The 20628-nt window shown below is 44.8% G+C and overlaps 2 protein-coding genes across 7 annotated transcripts in view; one reads left to right on the top strand and one right to left on the bottom strand.

The window, feature by feature from the left end:
- Positions 1-20628, top strand: part of tspan11 (tetraspanin 11) — a 111104-nt gene that overhangs the window by 74865 nt on the left and 15611 nt on the right. The window lies entirely within an intron of this gene.
- prmt8b (protein arginine methyltransferase 8b) overlaps positions 1-20628 on the bottom strand; it is a 200324-nt gene that overhangs the window by 165890 nt on the left and 13806 nt on the right. Inside the window, exon 1 of one of the 3 annotated variants that reach the window (XM_068050237.1) lies at positions 340-607. The exons of 1 other annotated variant lie outside the window; for it this stretch is intronic. The gene's annotated coding sequence lies outside the window, so the exon portion shown is untranslated. Of the gene's footprint in view, positions 1-339; positions 608-20628 lie in introns of those variants that run through there. One more of the 3 variants, XM_068050240.1, reaches the window with a different exon arrangement.

Here is a 20628-nt window from a genome sequence, read left to right as displayed (position 1 = left end):
TCCCGCCTCCGCCAAAATTTAGTCCGGGACAGGAAGGCCTGTGAACTGCCCTCCCCACCCCCACCCACCCCCCTCCCCCGGCCACCATTGAGGCCCTTAACTGGGTAATTAACCCTCAATTAAGGTCTCTTTCTGCCGCATGCGGGCTGCTTCCTGGCTCCGGTCGTGGGGTCGGTGGGGGTGGCGAGGGTCCCTCGTTTAAAGGCACAGTGCCTGAACGGGGGACCTGGAATCAGGAAGGGGGTGCATGCTGAGGGCCACATCCCTGCCCTCGCTGCCAACTCCCTCCCCCCTCCCACATGACACCCACCTTGCAAGATCCCTCCCTCCCTGACCTACCTTGAGCCTGGTTCCAGCGCCACTCCTTTGATTGGCCAGCAGCTCTGCAAGGTCGGGACTTCCGATGATGGGGTCCTAAATCCTATGGAAGGCTAGTTGATTGACAGGCCTTCTGGAAAAGAGGCAACACAGGGTTTCCCCCGACTTCGAGACCTCCACCTCCAGCATAAAATTCCACCCTATGACTCTAAGACATCACGACTAAATTTCTGAATTCGGTGGACTGGTAGATAAATGATGGAAGGGGACTGAGTGATGTCAGGTGATGTGTTGGCAATTAAATCCAAAAAGATCTAATTTGTCGGAATGTAAAATACCAAGAAATAAGTTGAAGTAACAGGAACACTGTGGATAAAACCTTACAATGACCTTATTCTCATAGGAATGTCGGAATGTACAAGACTGGAAATGATCTACTAACCTCATCAAAAACAGAATTCCATGAGTGTAATCCCCTGGGCAATGATCATCGTTTGAAATGTTTTTAAACTTTGTCTTTAGTGTTTAGGGTTTTATTGATATACCCAGGGCTGAATTTACAGAGATGTCTGAAGTCCCATTGCCAGGGCTGAAAGCAGGAGGTGACCCTACTTCAATGGGTGGCGGGACCCGGGCTGGCATTTTGCCATGGTGGTCAATTAAGAGGCTGTTGCTGGGGCCGCTGTCCAATTAAGGACAACAGCCGCCCTCAGAACTGCAAACCCAATCAGAGCGCTGGCGGTCCAGCTATCAGCGGCCATTGCTGAGGCTGCAGAAACATAGAAAATAGGAGCAGGAGTAGGCCATTCGGCCCTTCGAGCCTGCTCCACCATTCAAAAAAGATCATGGCTGATCATCTAATTCAGTACCCTGTTCCCACTTTCTCCCTATTTCCCTTCTTCCCTTTGGCATTAAGAAATATATCTATCTCCTTCTTGAATATATTTAATGAATTGGCCTTCACTGCCTTCTGCGGTAGAGAATTCCACAGGTTCACCACCCTCTGAGTGAAGAAATTTCTCCTCGTCTCTGTTCTAAATGGCCTACCCCGTATCCTGAGACTGTGACCCCTGGTTCTGGACTCCCCAGCCATCGGCAACATCCTCCCTGCATCTATCCTGTCTAATCCTGTTAGAATTTTATAGGTTTCAATGAGGTCCCCTCTGCAGCTGCAGGGAGAGGTCGCCTCAATGGCTTGGTGACTTGGAAGGCAAGTAAGCGGGGTTGTGGGATGCCGGGCCAAGCAGGCGGGTCCCAGTGATCGGGGTGGGGTGGGGGGCGGGGGATGGAGGGGGGAGGTTGATGAGTGTAGGCAGCATGTTGCTGCGCGGCTGGCCTTTGCCACCAGGGGCCCCTCCGTGGGCCTTGGAGTGCCCCTAAAGGGGCCACCCCTCCACCACCAGAGCCTGCTGAGATGATGCCATGTTTTACCCAGTGTTCTCCCCACGCATTGGTAGGCTCTCCAAAATGCCTGTGGAGGCGGGAAGTGGCCCTTAATTGGCCACTTAAGTGGTTTCCTGGCAAGCATCTGAACAGCCAACCTTCCCACCACTGGCAAAATGGCATTGCAGTGGAAAGACGTCGGGCACATCATGATGCCTTCCTATGCCATTTTGCCAGCTTTCTTGCCTCTCAGCCCAATCCCCAAGGGCCCGTAAAATTCTAGCCAGTGTTTTTTTCTCGTCCTGACATTTTCTGTTCTTTTGACAGAATTCATGTTGGTAACTTTCTATTCTATTCTTGGTGAATTCCCATTTTGGTTTGCCTTGAGCATTTGTCTAGTTTGATTTCCGAAGGCTTTGCCAATATTTTTGTGACTGTCCCAACTCTGTAAGTGAAGCTAAGACATCAGCACAGACCAACATCTCACCCTCCAGCCCTAACAGTAGCTGCAGACAGTCCAAACTGCAGGTGTTGTCATCTTTAAAACCTACAGCCACTAGCAAACATTAACTCTCCAGTTTAACTTCCATGGCAGTGGCCAACCCCCCCCCCTTTTTCATGGATCTTGCAACATGCTACATACTAACATACAAACAGACGAATTAGGAGCAGGAGTAGGCCATTCGGCCCCTTGAGCCTGCTCTGCCATTCAATAAGATCATGGCTGATCTGTTTGTGTTTCGAATTCCAAACTCCCATCTACCCCTGATAATCTTGTTGGGCAAGGGAATCTATCTACCTCCGGCTTCAAAATATTCAATGACTCCGCCTCCACCACCTTCTGAGAGTTCCAAAGTCGCACAACTCTCTGAGTAAAAAATTCTCTTCATCTCTGTCCTAAAAGGGCGACCCCCTAATTTTAAAACAGTGCACCCTAGATCTGGAATAAAAACAAAAAGTGCTCCCCCTAGTTCTGGATTCACCCGCAAGAGAAAACATCCTTTCTACATCCACCTTGTCAAGACCGTTCAGAATCTTATAAACTTCAATCAAGTCTCCCATCACTCTTCTAAACTCCAGTGAAAACAAGCCCAAACTGTCCAATCTTTCCTCATAAGACATCCCGCTCATTCCAGATATCAATCTAGTAAACCTCCTCTGAACTGCCTCCAACGCATTCACATCCTTCCTTAAATAAGGAGGCCAAAACTGCACACAGTATTCAAGATGTGGTCTCATCAATGCCCTGTATAACTGAAGCATAACATCCTTACTTTTATTTTCAATTCCTCTCATAATAAAGGTTAGCATTCCATTAGCCTTCTTTATGACTTGCTGGACCTGCATACTAACTTGCTGTGACTCATGCACTAGAACACCTGCTGTCAGATTTTCCTACTCAGCCTTTGACTGACACCTGGTGGAAACCTGGGCTGGGAGGCAATGCAAAGTGGGAGAGTGTTTCTCGGCAGGATCAATATTGCTGCTTATCAAACAGCCTAGAGAAATTCTCCATCCTCGCTGTGGAAGCTGAATGAAGGTGATGATAAACAAGGAAACCAGTTAAAATGTTGGGAGCACCATCACCACACGGACTGCAGCAGTTCAGGAAAAAGGGCCATCGCCACCTTCTCAAGGGACAACTAGAGATGGAGAATAAATGCCACCCCTGCCAGTGAAGCCCACACTCAGAGAATGAATTTTTAAAAAATGGAATGAGAGGCTTTGGTTATGAGGAGAGATGAAAGAAACTGGAACTATTTTCATTAGAATATATGAAGTGAAGGGAAGACCTGGGGTGGAAGTGTTCAAAATTATGAAGAGGTTTTGATGGTGCATATTGTGGAAAGCATTGCCACTAGTAACTACAAGGCATTAACTTTACATCATCAACATTGAGAGTGTTTATTTGTTTATTTTTATACGGAAAATTGTTAGCACATAGGATGCCCAACCAGAAGCAGTGGGGAGCAATATCCAAATTAGCATTTTCGAAAGAAATAATGAAATATTTGACAAAAAAATAAAAGGAGGGGGTAAATGGGACTAAGGGAATTGTTTGTTCAGAGACGAAACATGAATCATATGGCCTCAGTGTAAGATTCTGATTCTACCCGATCACAAATAAATAAACTTTCCTCCTGTAAACCAGCTCCCCGGGGTGAAAGGTCAATGTGCTAACCCACTATCCCAGCTAACTTCTGTGTTCTATTCTATCCTCTTGCCACTGATGTGTCTTTGTAGCTGGTGTTTTGCCTTCTGCCAGTGTGAAAGCTCCTATTGCATCCGTCTAATTGTTTTGAGACAGGCAGTGGTTACTGAGTACACAGGATGCTGCACGAAACTAACTGCAGCCATACTGTGCAAAAATGTGCACTTTATTTTTCCTTTCAATACATTTGAGATGAGAGCATGTTGTGATTTTTAATGAATTTTCAAATGCACATAGGAGACGATAATTTATTGAGGTGATTTTTGACTTGAGTGCTTTTTATCCGCCAATACAAACATCTAGGAGAAAATAAACACAGCAGGTGAGGTCCTGGAGTGTGAAGTGTTTTGTGAAGTGCTGTGATACAGCAAATTAAGTCAGTCAAGAAGTTGATGAGAAAATTAGAGAACCTTGTAAACCACAAAATATGTTATGATTGCAAACACTTGTTGAATTTTAAAAATTAACAGGGTGGGGTAGGGAACCATAGCAGTTGTGTTTCTGAACTAGTAGCCCAGAGGTCTGGACTGATGATCTGGAGACGTGAGTTCAAATCCCATCACGGTAGCTGGGGAAATTAAATTCAATTAATTAAATAAATCTGGGATAAAAAGTTAGTGTCAGTCATGCTGACCATGAAACTACCAGATTGTTATTAAAAACCAATCTGATTCACTAATGTCCTTCAAGGAAGGAAATCTGCCATCCTAACCTGGTCTGGCCTACATGTGACTCCAGATCCACAGCATTGTAGTTGACTCTTAACTGCCTTCTGAAATGGCCTAGCAAGTCACTCAGTTGTATAGGAATGGGCAATAAATGCTGGCCTTATCAGCAATACGCACATCCAATGAAGGAATACAAAAATTCAGATTAAAAGTGTTACAAAAAATTGCTCTCAAATGTAACTCTGACATTTAAGAAAGAAGGGAGAGAGAAAACAGGGAACTACAGGCCAGTTAGCCTGACATCAGTCATCAGGAAAATGCTAGAAGTGGTAACAAGGCACTTAAAAAATGATGATTAGGCAGAGGCAGCATAGTTTTATGAAAAGGAAATTGTGTTTCTCAAATCTATTAGAAATGTTTGAGGGTGTAAATAGCAGGGTTGATAAAGGGGAACCAGTGGCTGCAGTATATTTGGATTTTCAAAAGGCATTCGATAAGGTGTCACACAGAAATTGTTGCACAAGATAATGGCTCAAGGGGCTGGGCTAATATATTAGCATGGATAGAGGATTGGTTAAAGGACAGAAAAAAAGAGTGTAGGAATAAATGGGTCATTTTCAGGTTGGAGTGCCACAAGCATCAGTGCTGGGCTTCAGCTATTTAAAATCTATATTGATGATTAGATGAAGGGACCGAGTGTAATATGTCCAACTTTTCTGACAACACAAAGCTAACTGGGAAAGTAAGCTGTCAGGAGAACACAAAGGGCTAGATTTTCGGCTCCCACTGGGGGCCGGGAGCTAAAAATAGCCCTGCAAGCCGGCGTGCCGGTTCCCTGGCCCTTTCCCGCCTCGGAGATGGAGGAGCAGCAGCACTATCCAGCTGCAAGCGGTGGGTAGCCTATTAAGCTGCTTAAAGTCCTATTAAGGCCTGTTAACGGAGGCCAACTGGGTTTTTCCAGTCGGCCTCCAGGTTCCTGCAGGCAGCGGGAGCCAGTTTAGCTGCCTGAAGGTGGCCTCTCAGCAGCAGTTCGGGGTCCAGTGTTCCAGGCAGGCCTACAGGTCTAGAGGCTCTTCCTGCCTGTCTGGGTGCAGGAGCAGCTACAGGCTACCCTGTAGAAGGGCTCCCCCCCCCCCCCCCCGCCCCCCACCACACCCCGCCATCCTCCCACAGTGCTGGCCTGGCTGCAAGATCCATTTTTTAATTTAAATTCAAAAAAGTTGGAGAAAGGGCAGCTCCATCTTGAAGTGACCTCTCCCTTAATTACCCTCTATTGCAGGCTGCCGCTCTTTTCAAGCTGGAAAGCCTCTGATTGGCCCTCTAGTTAGAAGAACCGCCCCCCCGCTCATCATCATTAGTTGGATGGCGAGCCTGTCTCCTGGCCAATTAAGGGGGCGCCCCCCTGAAAACCACAATGAGTGACACTGGAGCAACCTCGGGGCAGGTTCAGTACCAAGGTCAGTATCCTGACCTTTGTTTCCCGCTCCCGGAGGGAATATCCACCCAAAGAGTCCGCAAAGGGATTATAGATAATATAGAGTGATCAAGAAGGTGATAGATGGAGCATAATTAGGGGAAATGTGAAGTTATTCACTTTGGTAGGAACAACAGGAAAACTGGATATTTTTTAAATGGTGAGAAACTATTAAATGTTGGGGTTCAGAGGGACATGCAGGTGTAGCAAGTGATTAGGAAGGCAAATGTATGGTGGTCTTTATTGCAAGGAAGTTGGAGTACGAGAGTAAGGAAGTCTTGCTGCAGTTGTTCAGGGCTTCGCTGAGACCACGCCTGGAGTATGTGTGTGTAATTTTGTTCTCTGCACCTAAGAAAGGCCATACTTGCCTTAGAGTGTGTTCATTAGATTGATATTTGGCATGAGAGAGTTTCCCTATGAGGAGAGATTGAGTAGAATGGGCCTATACTCTATGGAGTTTAGAAGAATGGATGGTGAACTTCTTGAAATGTACAAGATCCTGGGAGCGCTTGGCAGAGTAGATGCTGAGAGACTGTTTCCGCTGGCTGGAGAATCTAAAACTAGGGATCATAGTTCCAGGATAAGGGATTGGCTAATTAGGACTGAGATGAGGCTGAGAAGGTTCTGAATCTTTGAAACTCTCTACCCCAGAGGGCTGTGCATACTCAGTTGTTGAAAATATTCAAGTCTGACATTGATAGGTTTTTGGATACTAAGGGCATCAAGAGATATGGGGATGGCGGAGGAAAGTGGAGTTGTGGACGAGAATCAGCCATGGTCTTGCTAAATGGTTGGAGGGGCAGAGTGGCCTATTCCTGATCCGATTTCTTATATTTTGATGGAACCTGCATGTTTTCTAAAGGTTATAAAAGTTATCTGTTTGTGTTTGCAGAGAGTGAGAAATCCCATATCCCAGCAGTTCACCCTCATTGGCTTGGAAATTCTTTGACATCAATCTGAACCAACACCTCCCAGGAATCTTTGGGGGGAGTCAATCTTTTCTCCCCAGTCTCTGCAGCTGGAAGGTTTCATAGTCCCCATGCCAAACTGATTACATTGAGACTAAAGCAGAATACTGCAGATTGTTGGGATGTTAGTACACTGGAAGGAATGTGAATATTTCAGCCGCAGGCTGCTCAGTCAGATTGTCAGCTTGATGCAAGTGGCCCATAGCTTGGAATCTCTTGATAATTCTGTTAAATCCACCCAACCCAATCTACAATCCACAATCCACAGGGACCACAAGTCGGGCCAAGCTTGCATCAGCTGCCACATTTTCTTACTACTTCTGAAAAGAAGTCTCAATCGACCATCAAATTGCATTCTCTCTCTCCGGCTCATGAGCTGCTAACAGCTGAATATTTGATGAGAAGTTGTGAAGTCTGGCAGCCAGTAACAGCTCAGCTGCCACCCAGCTTATTCAACAACAGCTCTTTTTATCCAAACTTAATTGGCAGCTGAATATCTCACGCCAGTGGCTGAATTTTATCTTTTAGTGACAATATAAACTCTGGCAAGCTTGGCATTTCCATTACACACACAGTTATCTCCTTAAAGAACTTGGTTAAGTTTGTCAGACACAATTTGGTTTTTACAAAACTGTGCTGACTGTCCTTAATTAACCCGTGTCTTTTTGGGTTAGTGTTAATTTTCTAGCCTCCAGAAGCTTACCCACTGATGTTGGGTTAATTTGATCTCTAGTTACCTGGTTTGTTCCTTTTCAACAATGGGGTTACATTGACAACCCTCCAGTCCTCTGGCGCAATGTCTAGGTCCAAGGATTGTCCTGTTTCCTCTCCGACTTCCCTCAGCATTCGAGGATACAGCTTGGGCCTTCTCCATTTTGAGTTCCACCAATTCTTTCAATACCACTGCCTTATCTTTTTTTTTATTCATTTGGTGGGATGTGGGCGTCCCTGACGAGGCCAACATTTATTACCCATCCCTAATTTGCCCTTGAGCTGAGTGGCTTTCTAGGCCATTTCAGAGGGCAACCACATTCCTGTCGGTCTGGAGTCACATGTAGGCCAGACCAGGTAAGGACAGCAGATTTCCTTCCCTAAAGGACATTAGTGAACCAGATGGGTTTTTACAACAATCGACAATGGTCTTTATGGTCATCATTAGACTAGCTTTTTAGTTCTAGATGTATTAATTGAATTCAAATTTCACCATCTGCCGTGGTGGAATTCGAACCCATATTCCCAGAGCATTAGCCTGGGCTCTGGATTACTACTCCAGTGACATTATCATCTACATCACTGCCTTCCCCTCTATTGTTCTCTTATTTAGCTTCACTTCCTCCACTTTTTCTACCCTTTCATTCCCATTATCACTCTCTTCTGTGAATGGTGAATGATGGCTGATGGAGGGGGTGGAACGGCTGGAGATGATGTGTAGATGTTTACACAATGACTGTACAGAACAACCTCGATGTTAAATGGACCTGTTGACCTTTTCCTGTCTTGCCTTCATTTGAATGTATCCATTTTTTGTCCAGTCTTTCTTTCCAAGTTATCCAGACTTGTCCCCTTTCTAACTTCTGAAATTGGCTTTTTTCCAGCCAATTGTGTTTATCCAGGTTCCTTCTCTTTCAGTCTTTATGTTGAATCGGATTATGCTGTGGCTCTATGTACACAGACCTCTGTCTGTTATCGGTACATGTAGCTCCATTCCCACACCACATTGTTGAACCTTAAGCCACTCTTTTTTTTAATTCATTTATGGGATGTGGGCATCGCTGGCCAGGCCAGCATTTATTGCTCATCCCTAATTGCCCTTGACAAAGTGGTGGTGAGCTGCCTTCTTGAACAGCTGCAGTCCATGTGGGGTAGGTACACCCACAGTGCTGTTAGGAAAGGAGCTCCAGGATTTTGACCCAGTGACAGTGAAGGAACGGCAATGTAGTTCCAAGTCAGGATGGTTTGTGGCTTGGAGGGGAACTTGCAGGTGGTGGTGTTCCCATACAACGAATGTTACTTGCCAGTTATCGGCCCAAGCCTGGATATTGTCCAGGTCTTGCTGCATTTCTACACAGACTGCTTCAGTATCTGAGGAGTCGTGAATGGTGCTGAACATTGTGCAATCATCAGCGAACATCCCCATTTCTGACCTTATGATTGAAGGAAGGTCATTGATGAAGCAGCTGGTGATGATTGAGCCTAGGACACTACCCTGAGGAACTCTGCAGTGATGTCCTGGAGCTGAGATGATTGACCTCCAACAGCCACAACCATCTTCCTTTGCGCTAGGTATGCCTCCAACCAGCGGAGTGTTTTTCCCCTGATCCCCACTGACTCCAGTTTTGCTAGGGCTCCTTGATGCCATACTCTGTCAAATGCTGTCTTGATGTCAAGGGCAGTCACTTTCACCTCACCTCTTGAGTTCAGCTCTTCTGTCCATGTTTGATCCAAGGCTGTAATGAGGTCAGGAGCTGAGTGGCCCTGGCCAAACCCAAACTGAGCATCACTGACGGGTTATTACTAAGTAGGTGCCGCTTGATAGTACTGTTGACAACACCTTTCATCACTTTACTGATGATTGAGAGTAAACTGATGGGGCGGTAATTGGCTAGGTTGGGTTTGTCATGTTTTTCGTGTACAGGACATACCTGGGCAATTTTCCACATTGCCGGGTAGATGCCTGTGTTGTTGATGTAATGGAACAGCTTAGCTAGGGGCGCAGCAAGTTCTGGAGCACAGGTCTTCAGTACTAGTAGATGCCTGTGTTGTTGATGTAATGGAACAGCTTAGCTAGGGGCGCAGCAAGTTCTGGAGCACAGGTCTTCAGTACTATTGCCGAATGTTGTCAGGACCCATAGCCTCTGTAGTATCCAGTGCCTTCAGTCATTTCTTGATATGTCGTGGAGTGAATTGAATTGACTTAAGACTGGCATCTGTGATGCTGGGGACTTCAGGAGGAGGCCAAGATGGATCATCCATTTGGCACTTCTGGCTGAAGATTGTTGCTAATGCCTTATCAGTTGTCAGAGCAACTAGGGGTGGGGAGGGAATGCTGCCTTGCCAGTGATGCCCAGATCCCAGGATCAGATAAAGAAAATGTCATTACAAACTTTTTTTTATTCTTTCATGGGATGCGGGCATCGCTGGCTAGGCCAGCATTTGTTGCCCATCTCTAATTGCCTGTGAACTGAGTGATTTGCTAGGCCATTTCAGAGGGCAGTTAAGAGTCAACCGCATTGCTGTCGGTCTAGAATTGCGTGTAGGCCAGACCAGGTAATGACAACAGATTTCCTTCCCTAAAGGACATTAGTGAACCAGATGGGTTTTTACAACAATCGACAATGGTTTCATGGTCACCCTTGGGCTAGCTTTTAATTCCGGATTTATTAATTGAATTCAATTTTCACCATCTGCCATGGTGCAGTTTGAATACATGTCCCCAGTGCATTAGCCTAGGCTTCAGGATTACTATTCCAGTGACATTACCACTACGCCACTGCCTCCCTTCTTCTTAGGAGCATAAGTAGGTTATTCAGCCCCTCTAGCCTGCTCCGCCATTCAATAAGATCATGACTGTCCCGTTTGTGTCTCGAATTCCACACTCCCATCTACCCCCAATAATCTTTGATTCCCTTGCCTAACAAGAATCTATCTACCTCTGCCTTAAAAATATTAAATGACCCCACCATCACCTCCTGAGGCAGAGAGTTCCACAGTCACACAACCCTCTGAGAGAAAAGGTTTCTCCTCATCTCTGTCCTAAAAGGGCAGCCCCTAATTTTAAAACAGTGTCCCCTAGTTCTCACTCACAAGAGGAAACATCCTTTCCACATCCACCTTGTCAAGACTGTTCAGGATCTTATAAACTTTAATCAAGTCTCCCCTCCCTCTTCTAAACTCCAGTGAAAACAAGCCCAGTCTATCCAACCTTTCCTCATAAGACAACCCGCTCATTCCAGGTATCAATCTAGAAAACCTCCTCTGAACCGCCTATAAAGCATTTACATCCTTCCTTAAATAAGGAGGCCAAAACTGCACACAGTATTCAAGATGTGGTCTCATCAATGCCCTGTATAACTGAAGCATAACATCCTTACTTTTATTTTCAATTCCTCTCGTAATAAAGGATAGCACTCCATTAGCCTTCTTTATTACTTGCTGTACCTACATACTAGCTTTTTGTGACTCATGCACTAGAACACCTAGATCCCTCTGCACCTCGGAATTCTGCAGTCGTTCCCCATTTAAGAAATACTCTGCTTTTTAATTCTTCCTGCCAAAGTGAACAACTTCACATTTTCCCACATTAAACTCCATCTGCCAGATTTTTGCCCACTCACTCAACCTATCGACATCGGTCTGCAACTTCGTTATGTCCTCTTCACAACATACTTTCCTACCTATCTTTGTGTCAGCTGCAAATTTAGCTACCATGCCATTGCTCCCCTCATCTAAGTCATTGATATAAATTGTAAAAAGTTGAGGTCCCAGCACAGACCCCTGTAGGACTCCACTCATCACATCCTGCCAATCAGAAAAGGACCCATTTATGCATACTCTGTTTTCTGCCAGCCAGCCAATCTTCTGTCCATGTTAATATATTATCCCCTACACCATGAGCTCCTACTTTGCGCAATAACCTTTTATGTGGCATCTTGTCAAATGCCTTCTGGAAATCCAAGTACAGTACAACAGGCTCCCGTTTATCCACAGTGCATGTTACTCCTTCAAAGAACTCCAATAAATTAGTTAAACATGATTTCCCTTTCACTAAAACATGTTGGCTATTCCCAATCACCTTGAGTTTTTCTAAGTGCCCAGCTATAGCCTCCTTAATGATTGATTCCAACACCTTCCCCACGACAGACGTCAAGCTAACTGGCTGATAGTTACCTGTTTTCTGACTCCCCGCTTCTTGAATAGAGGGGTTATATTTGCTGCTTTCCAGTCTGATGGAACCTTTCCAGAATCTAGCATTTTGATTCCTCAAAGTCATTTCTTTGGCAAACCAGGTACAATCCATCTTATCCTAATCTTGAAAGGTCACCAGCAGAAATCCCCAATCCTCCATCAATCCTCAAATCTCTACTACTCAACACCCCACCAGTTGTACAAATAGCAACATTCACACACAATTCCCAGACTCTGACCTGCTCAACCAGCCACAGTATTTGTGTGTCTGGTCCAGTTCAGTTCCAGGTCAGTGGTGACCCTCAGGATGTTGATGGGGAATTTGGCAATGGTAATGCCACTAAATATCAAGGGGAGGTGGTTAGACTCTTTCATTAGTGATCGTCATTGCCTGGCACTTTTGTAGCACTATTGTCGCTTGCCACTTATTAGCCCAAGCCTTAATATTGTCCAGATCTTGCTGCATGCGGGCACAGACTGCTTCATTATCTTAAGAGTTGTGAATGGAACTGAACACAATGCAATCATCAGCAAACATTTCTACTTCTGACCTTATGATGGATGGAAGGTCATTGATGAAGCAGCTGAAAATGATTGAGCCTAGGTCACTACCCTGAGGAATTTCTACAATGATGTCCTGTGATTGATAAGATGGAATCCAACAACTTGCATTTGAGTCTTGAACTCATCAGGACAACCCACAAGAATACCAATGTAAGGGAAAGCAACAAACTTATACTGTATGAGAATAGAGTGCTGATTCCTTGGCAAGTGAACTTTGTTAGAGGTGTCGCCGTGGAGAATGCACCAGGTTATGGTGACTGACAGTTAACTGCCAAGCTTTTTTTGAAATTTAAACCAGACAGCTTGACTCTGATTGGTCAAGGCATTGCCCTGAGGAATGAACCAGCAAATGGCTGTCACTTATTTTGTTTAGCTGAAACACGCACAATGTTTATATAGTTCTGAAAAAGGGACACTGACCTGAAACGTTAACTCTGCTTCTCTCTCCACAGATGCTGCCAGACCTGCTGAATATTTCCAGCGGTTGTTTTTATTTCAGATTTCCAGCATCTGCAGTATTTTGCTTTTATTATACAATGTGTATACATGTTCTTTCTGTCTGCAAAGAACAGGGCCCTGTGTATTAATATATGCAGCTTCCAGTACGCGCAAATGTGCCACACTGCGAGCCCGACTGACAATCTTAAATTGGTTGTCAGTGTAATTCTCAACATACTAAGGATAATTTAGCAAATGTTGTCCAATCGGGGAATCACATCTAATGTTAGACAATGTGTTTTGAGTTTTGCAAGCATTGGCTGGTTGGATACGGCCTGTACCTTGCCCGTTGCGAATAGCGGAAGGCACATGTTGTTTGATACGATCCGCCAGTCTTTGGGATGTACGGCCTATATACCAAGCATCTCACTGGCATTGAAATTCATATATCACATTACTCATTTGTGTGATAGGCAGGAAGTCTTTTTGGCTTGATGGCAGCATCCTGTTAGTAGCGAACACCACACGTGTTGCTCCTGCATAGTAGCAGCATGAAACAGCTAGCTTCGCCTGTTGCTCAAATTTTTGGGATAAATTACCCTTCCAGGGTAATCCGAGGTAGACTGGGCACTTTTCAGGGCTGAAATTAACGGCCTTAAGCCTGTTCATAAGTTTTCATGATATCCAACGAGAAATTATCAAATCAGGGTAGCCATTGTCACGCAGGATGCCTTTGATTCGCCCTATTTCAGCATTAAGCTTGCATGGTGAGCAAATGGCTCGGGCCCGATTTGTGAGGTTGCTGATAAAGCCAATCTTATAGCGTGTGGAACGTAAGAATCCCAATGCACGCATTGACCAGTGAAGGTAGGTTTGCAGTAGACTGTGGTTGAGAACCTCTTAGCAGATTTCTCAACTAGTACGGTCAAGAAAAGGGAGCTCATTTGACTGCTCCATTTCAAAGGTGAATTTGAGTGCAGGATGGAGCCCACCAAGACATGTAAGGAAATTATTACATGTAGCCGTGGATTCAAATATAGCAAATGTATCATCAACTTATTGGAAATAGGCAAGAGGTAGGAGGTTAGGTGTCATTCCCTCGAAGACACGTTTTTCATGGAACCCAACAAAGCTGTTTGTGAGAGCTGGGCCTAGAGGGGATCCCATGGCAACACCATATATTTGGGCATAAAGGCCTGCTACCCAACCCGAACCTGACGGGACCCGACGACATGTGTCGGGTTCGGGTCGGGTCGTTCTCCTGGGTCCGGCTGACGGGCTCAGGTTGGATTGAGTCGGGTTTGGGTCGGGTCGTTCTCCTGGGTCCGGCTGACGGGCTCAGGTTGGATTGAGTCGGGTTCTGGTCGGGTCGTTCTCCTGGGTCCGGCTGACGGGCTCGGGTTGGATTGAGTCGGGTTCGGGTCGGGTCGTTCTCCTGGGTCTGGCTGACGGGCTCAGGTTGGATTGAGTCGGGTTCGGGTTGGGTCGTTCTCCTGGGTCCGGCTGCCGGGCTCGGGTTGGATTGAGTCGGGCCGGGTCTGGGTCGTTCTCCTGGGTCCGGCTGACGGGCTCGGGTTGGATTGAGTCGGGTTCGGGTCGGGTCGTTCTCCTGGGTCCGGCTGACGGGCTCGGGTTGGATTGAGTCGGGCCGGGTCTGGGTCGTTCTCCTGGGTCCGGCTGACGGGCTCGGGTTGGATTGAGTCGGGTTCGGGTCGGGTCGTTCTCCTGGGTCCGGCTGACGGGCTCGGGTTGGATTGAGTCGGGCCGGGTCTGGGTCGGGGTCGAACACACAATGTAAGAATTGCATTTTGCTCTGCTGGTCAGTGTTAAAAGTAAAAAACCTACCTGAGCTGGGGGTCCATGATGTCAAAGAGGGAAACTCTGAGTCTGTGCAGTGAGCAAGTGAGCATCTCTATGACATCATCATGCTCATGCTGCAGCTTCCTGCAGCTTCCTGCAGGTAAAGGGAGTATTCTGGTGGTCGGGTCGTGCTCGGGCAGGGTCGGGCTCAGGTCCGACTCAGGTCCGATGTGGTTCTGCCAGGTTTGGGTCGGATTTTTTTTCCCTGACCTGAGCAGGCCTTTTTTTGGGCATACATGGTGTCGTTAAAACTGAACTCAACTGCTCGAGTTGCCGAGTTCATAAGTTCAATGAATACTGATGGCAATGATGGCAGTTCTAGATCGCTGTGATATAGTGCTGCAGCGCAAATATCTATGGCTTCCTTAAGTGGTACATTGGTGAATAGGCTAGCAATGTTAAATGAGCGCATGGACATGGCATTGCTATTGATACACAAGTCCTGTATGGATTTGCATTTATATAGCAACTTTACCGAGTAGAGTAGTCCCACTTCAGGAAGTGTAAATCGGACAAAAATTAACTCCAAACCAACGAGGGTGACACATAACAAAAGCTTTGTCAAAAAGATGGGTTTTAAGGAGTGAGGAAAGCTAGAAAAGTTTGGGAAGGGAATTCCAGAGCTTAGGGCCTGAACGGCTGAAGTCACTGCAACCGAAGGTGGAGTGAAGGAAGTGGAAGAGGCACAAGAGGCCAGAATTGGAGGAACACCGAGATCTCTGAGGGTTATAGGGCTGTAGGAGATTACAGAGATAGGGAGAAGTGAGGTCATGGAAGGATTTGAACACTTGTGTTGCTGAACTAGGAACCAATGTAGATCAGTGAGCACAGGGGGGTGATGGGTGAGTGTAACTTTGGTGCGAGTTAGGATGTAAGCAGCAGAGTTTTGGATAAGTTCAAGTTTTTGGGGGGTGGAAGATGGGAGGTGGCCCGGAGAGCATTTAGGTAGTCGAGTCTGGAGGTAACCAAACCATAGACCGGTGTTTCAGCAGCAGATGAGCTGAGGCAGGAGCAGTGATGGACAATATGGAGATATTTGGGATATACACCTACAAACATCTTTCTTTGTGTGATGTATGACTCTTGTGGTGATGGTGCCCCCATGATAGTGTTAGGTAAGATATCCCAGAATATTAGCCTATTGATGTTGACGTTAAATTGTCCAGGTCAGAATGGTGTGGAACTTGGAGATGATGCTGCTGCTTTTGTGCTTCTTGGTGGTAGAGGTCCCAGGGCAGGGAGGTGCGAAGACTTTGAGCCCTGACAAAACCCCAGCTGAAGACCGGTGCACCAGAGCTAGCCACTGTCCAGCCAAGGCATCTACTTGACAATGTGAAATAGTCAATTAACAACCTATCAGCCTCTGCCTGAGTGAAGTTACTCTCGCCTCTTGTCTGGGATTCAGCTCTTGTATATTGTGCACATGCAGCCACAGTGCACCAGTGATGGAGGGAGTGGATATTGACTTCACTGTCACAGGCACAAATCAAGTGGACATAAGAACTAGGAGTAGGAGTAGGCTGTATGACCCCTTGAGCCTACTCTTCCATTCAATAAGGTCATGGCTGATCTTTGACCTTAATTCCACTTTTCGGACTGATCCCCATATGCCCTGAATATACTTAATGACTGAGAATCCACAGCCTTCTGGAGTCTAAAATTCCAAAGATTCACAACTGTCTGACTAAAGGAATTGCTCCTCAACTCAATCTTAATGATCGGCCCCTTATCCTACGACAATTCCTCCTAGTTTTAGACTCTCAAGAGAAAACAAACTCTCAGCATCTATCCTGTCAAGCCCCCACAGAAACTTATAAGCTTCAATGAGATCACCTCTCATTCTTCTAAACTCCAGAGAGTATAGGCCCAATTTACTCAGCCTCTCATTATTGGACAACCCTCTTATCCCAGGAATCAATCTAGTGAACCTTCGCTACACCGCCACCAAGGGAAGTATATCCTTCCTTACATAAGGTGACCAAAACTGCGCACAGTACTCCAGGTGTGGTCTCACCAAAGCCCCGTACCATTTCGGCAAAACTTCCTTACACTTGTACTCTTGATGATACAAAGGCCAGAAAGCCATTTGCCTTCCTAATTGCTTGCTGTACCTGTATGCTAACTTTCTGTTGTTCTTTGTACGAGGAGACCCAAATCTGTCTGAACATCAACATTTAAAAGTTGCTCACCATTTAAAAAGTATTCTGCTTTTCTATTGTTCCTACCAAAGCGAATAACTTCATATTTCCCCACATTATACTGCATTTGCCAACTTATTGCTTGTGCACTTAATCTGTATATATCTCCCTGCAGACTCTTTGTGTCCTCCTCACAGCTTACTTTTCCACCTAGCTTTGTATCATCAACCAATTTGGATACATTACTCTCGGTCCCTTTATCTAAGTCATTAACATAGTTTGTAAGTAGCTGAGGCCCAGCACTGATCCTTGCATCACCCCATTAGTTACAGCCTGCCAACTTGAAAATGCCTCATTTATCCCTACGCTCTGCTTTCTGTCCTTTAACCAATCCTCTATCCATGCTGATAAATTACCCCCAATCCCATGAGCCCTTATCTTGTCTAATAACCTCTTTTGTGGCACCTTGTCGAATGCCTTTCGGAAATCCATATATACTAGATCCACAGGTTTCCATTTATCTACCCTGTTAGTTACATCCTCAAAATACTCTAATAAATTTGTGAGACATGATTTCCCTTTATTATAACCATGCTGACTCTGCCTTATCATATTATGATTTTCTAAGTACCTTGTTAATACTTCCAATGACTAATGTCAGGCTAACTGGCCTGTAGTTCCCTGTTTTCTCGCTCTCCTTTCTGGAATAACTGTGTTACATATGTGATTTTCCAATCTGTTGGGACCTTTCCAGCATCCAGGGAATTTTGGAAGATTATAACCAATGTATCCATTATCTCTGCAGCCACCTCTTTTAGGACCCAAAAATGTAGGCCATCAGGTCCAGAGGATTTTTGGCCTTTAGTCCCATTAGGTTCTCTAGTACTTTAAGTTTCTCAGTCTTATTAGCGCCTTGGTTTCCCACTATTTCTGGTATGTTTTTTGTGCCTTCCACTGTGAAGCCAGTTACAAAATATTTGTTTAATGTCTCTGTCATTTCCGTATTCCACAATATAATTTCTCGTGTCTCAACCTCTAAGGGGCCAATGATTACTTTTGCTACTCTCTCCCTTTTTTACATACTTGTAGAAGCTCTAGAAATCTGTTTTTATAGTTCTTGCTAGTTTACTCTCATTCTATTTTTCCTATTTTATCAGTTCCTCGGTTGTCCTTTGCCGGTTTCTAAAACTCTCCCAATCCTCAGACTTACAACTTTATCAGCTTCTTCTTTTAAACTAATAATATCCTCAATTTGTTCAGTTAGCCAAGGATGGATCATTTCTCATTTGGAGTTTTCGTTTCTCAATGGAATGGGTTTTCATTGAGAACTTTGAATTATTTCTTTAAATGTTTTCCACTGCTTATCTACCTTCATACCTTTTAATCCCATTTTCCTTAGCTAACTCGTCCCACACAGCTATGTAACTTGCTTTAAGTTTAATATGCTTGTTTCTGAGTTAAGAATGCCACTCTCAAACTTATTGTGAAATTCTATCATATGGTGATCAGTCTGCCCATAGGATCCTTTACTATGGGATTACTAATTAACTCTGTCCCATTACAAAAGATCTAAAATAGCCTTATCCCTGGTTGGTTACGCTAAGCTTCTTCGAAGATGTAACAAGTGGATAATGGGGCTCCTGTAGATGTAGTATATCTGGACTTCCAGAAGGCATTTGATAAGGTGCTGCACAAAAGATTAATACACAAGGTAAGATCACATGGGGTTAGGGACAATTTATTAACTTAGATAGAGCATTGGCTAACCAACAAAAAACAGAGAGTCGGGATAAATGGGTCCTTTTCTGGTTGGCAAGATGTAATTAGTGGGGTGTCACAGGGTTCAGTCCTCGGGCCCCAACTATTTACAATCTATATTAATGATTTGGATGCAGGGATAGAAGGTACAATAGCCAAATTTGCAGATGACACAAAAATAGGTGGGATAGTAAGTTGCAATAAAGAAATAAGAAATTTACAAATGGATATGGATAGGTTAGGTGAATGGGCCAAAATTTGGCAGATGGAGTTTAACGTGAATATCCACTTTGTCAGAAGAATAGAAAGACAAACTATTATCTAATGGAGAGAAACTTCAGAGTGCTTCGGTGCAGAGGAATCTGGGTGTCCTCGTGCATGAATCGCAGAAAATTAGTATGCAGGTGCAGCAGGTAATAAGGAAGGCAAATGGAATTTTGGCATTTATTGCTAAAGGAATAGAATATAAAAGTAGCGAAGTGTTGCTGCAACTGTACAAGGCATTAGTGAGACCACACCCGGAGTATAGCGTACAGTTTTGGTCCCCTTACTTGCACTGGAGGCAGTTCAGAGGAGGTTCACTAGATTGATTCCAGAGATGAGGGGTTTGACTTATGAAGAGAGATTTAACAGTTTAGACCTTTACTGTCTAGAGTTTAGAAGAATGAGAGGAGATCTAATTGAGGTATATAAGATGATTAAGGGGATTGACAAAGTAGACGTAAAGAGGATGTTTCCTCTGGTGGGGCAATCTAGAACGAGAGGTCATAGTTTTAGGATAACGGGTAGCAGATTTAAAGCAGAGATGAGGAGAAATTACCTCTCTCAAAGGGTCGTGAGTCTGTGGAATTCACTACCCTAGAGTGCGGTGGATGCCGGGACATTGAGTAAATTTAAGGAGGAGATAGACAGATTTTTAATTAGTAATGGGTTGAAGGGTTATGGAGAACAGGCAGGAAAGTGGAGTTGAGGCCGAGATGAGATCAGCCATGATCGTATTGAATGGCGGAGCAGGCCCGAGGGGCTGAATTGCCTACTCCTGCTCCTAATTCTTATGTTCTTATGTATTGTTCTAGGTAACTTTCTCAAATGCACGCTATGAATTCGTCCTCCAGACTGCCTTTGCCAATTTGATTTGTCCAATCTATATGACGTCTGTGTTAAAGTCCTCCGTAATTATTGCATTACCTTTGTTAAAAGCTCCTATTACTTCTTGATTGATACTCTGCCCAACACTAAAGCTACTGTTAGGAGGGGCCTGTAAACTACACCTACCAAAGTTTTCTGTTCCTTGCTATTCCTAATCTCCACCCAAACTGATTATACTTCCTGATTTTCCAAGACAAAGTCCTTTCTCACTACTGCCCTTAAGTCATTCTTTATTATCAGGGCTACTCACCCTCCTTTTCCATTCTGTCTGTCTTTTTGAAATGTCAAGTCCTTTGAATATTTAATATCCAATCTTGGTCACCTTGCAATTACTTCTCTGTAATGGCTGTCGATCAAACTTATTTATCTCCATTTGTGCCACTAGTTTGTCCATCTTGTTGTGAATGCTTCATGCATTGAGATAAAGAGCGTTTAATTTTATTTATTTACCATTATTACCATTATTCCTTGCTTGGACCTGTAGATGCACTCAAGCTTCTTGTGTTGTTGCAGCTGCATCCATCCAGGCAAGTAATGAAGTTTTTTTTATTCTTTCATGAGATGTGAGTGTCGCTGGCAAGGCCAGTATTTATTGCCCATCCCTAATTGCCCTTGAGAAAGTGGTGGTGAGCTGCCTTCTTGGACCACTGCAGTTCATGTGGTGTTAGGGAAGGAGTTCCAGGATTTTGACCCAGCGACGGTGAAGGAATGGCGATATATTTCCAGGTCAGGATGGTATTCCATCACACACTTGACTTGAGCTTTGTAGATGCCGGAAAGACAGTGAAGAGTC

The sequence above is a fragment of the Heterodontus francisci genome, chromosome 18, assembly GCF_036365525.1.
Source record: "Heterodontus francisci isolate sHetFra1 chromosome 18, sHetFra1.hap1, whole genome shotgun sequence".
In the NCBI taxonomy this organism is placed as follows: Eukaryota; Metazoa; Chordata; class Chondrichthyes; order Heterodontiformes; family Heterodontidae; genus Heterodontus; species Heterodontus francisci.
This window is presented reverse-complemented; position numbering and strand designations above follow the sequence as displayed.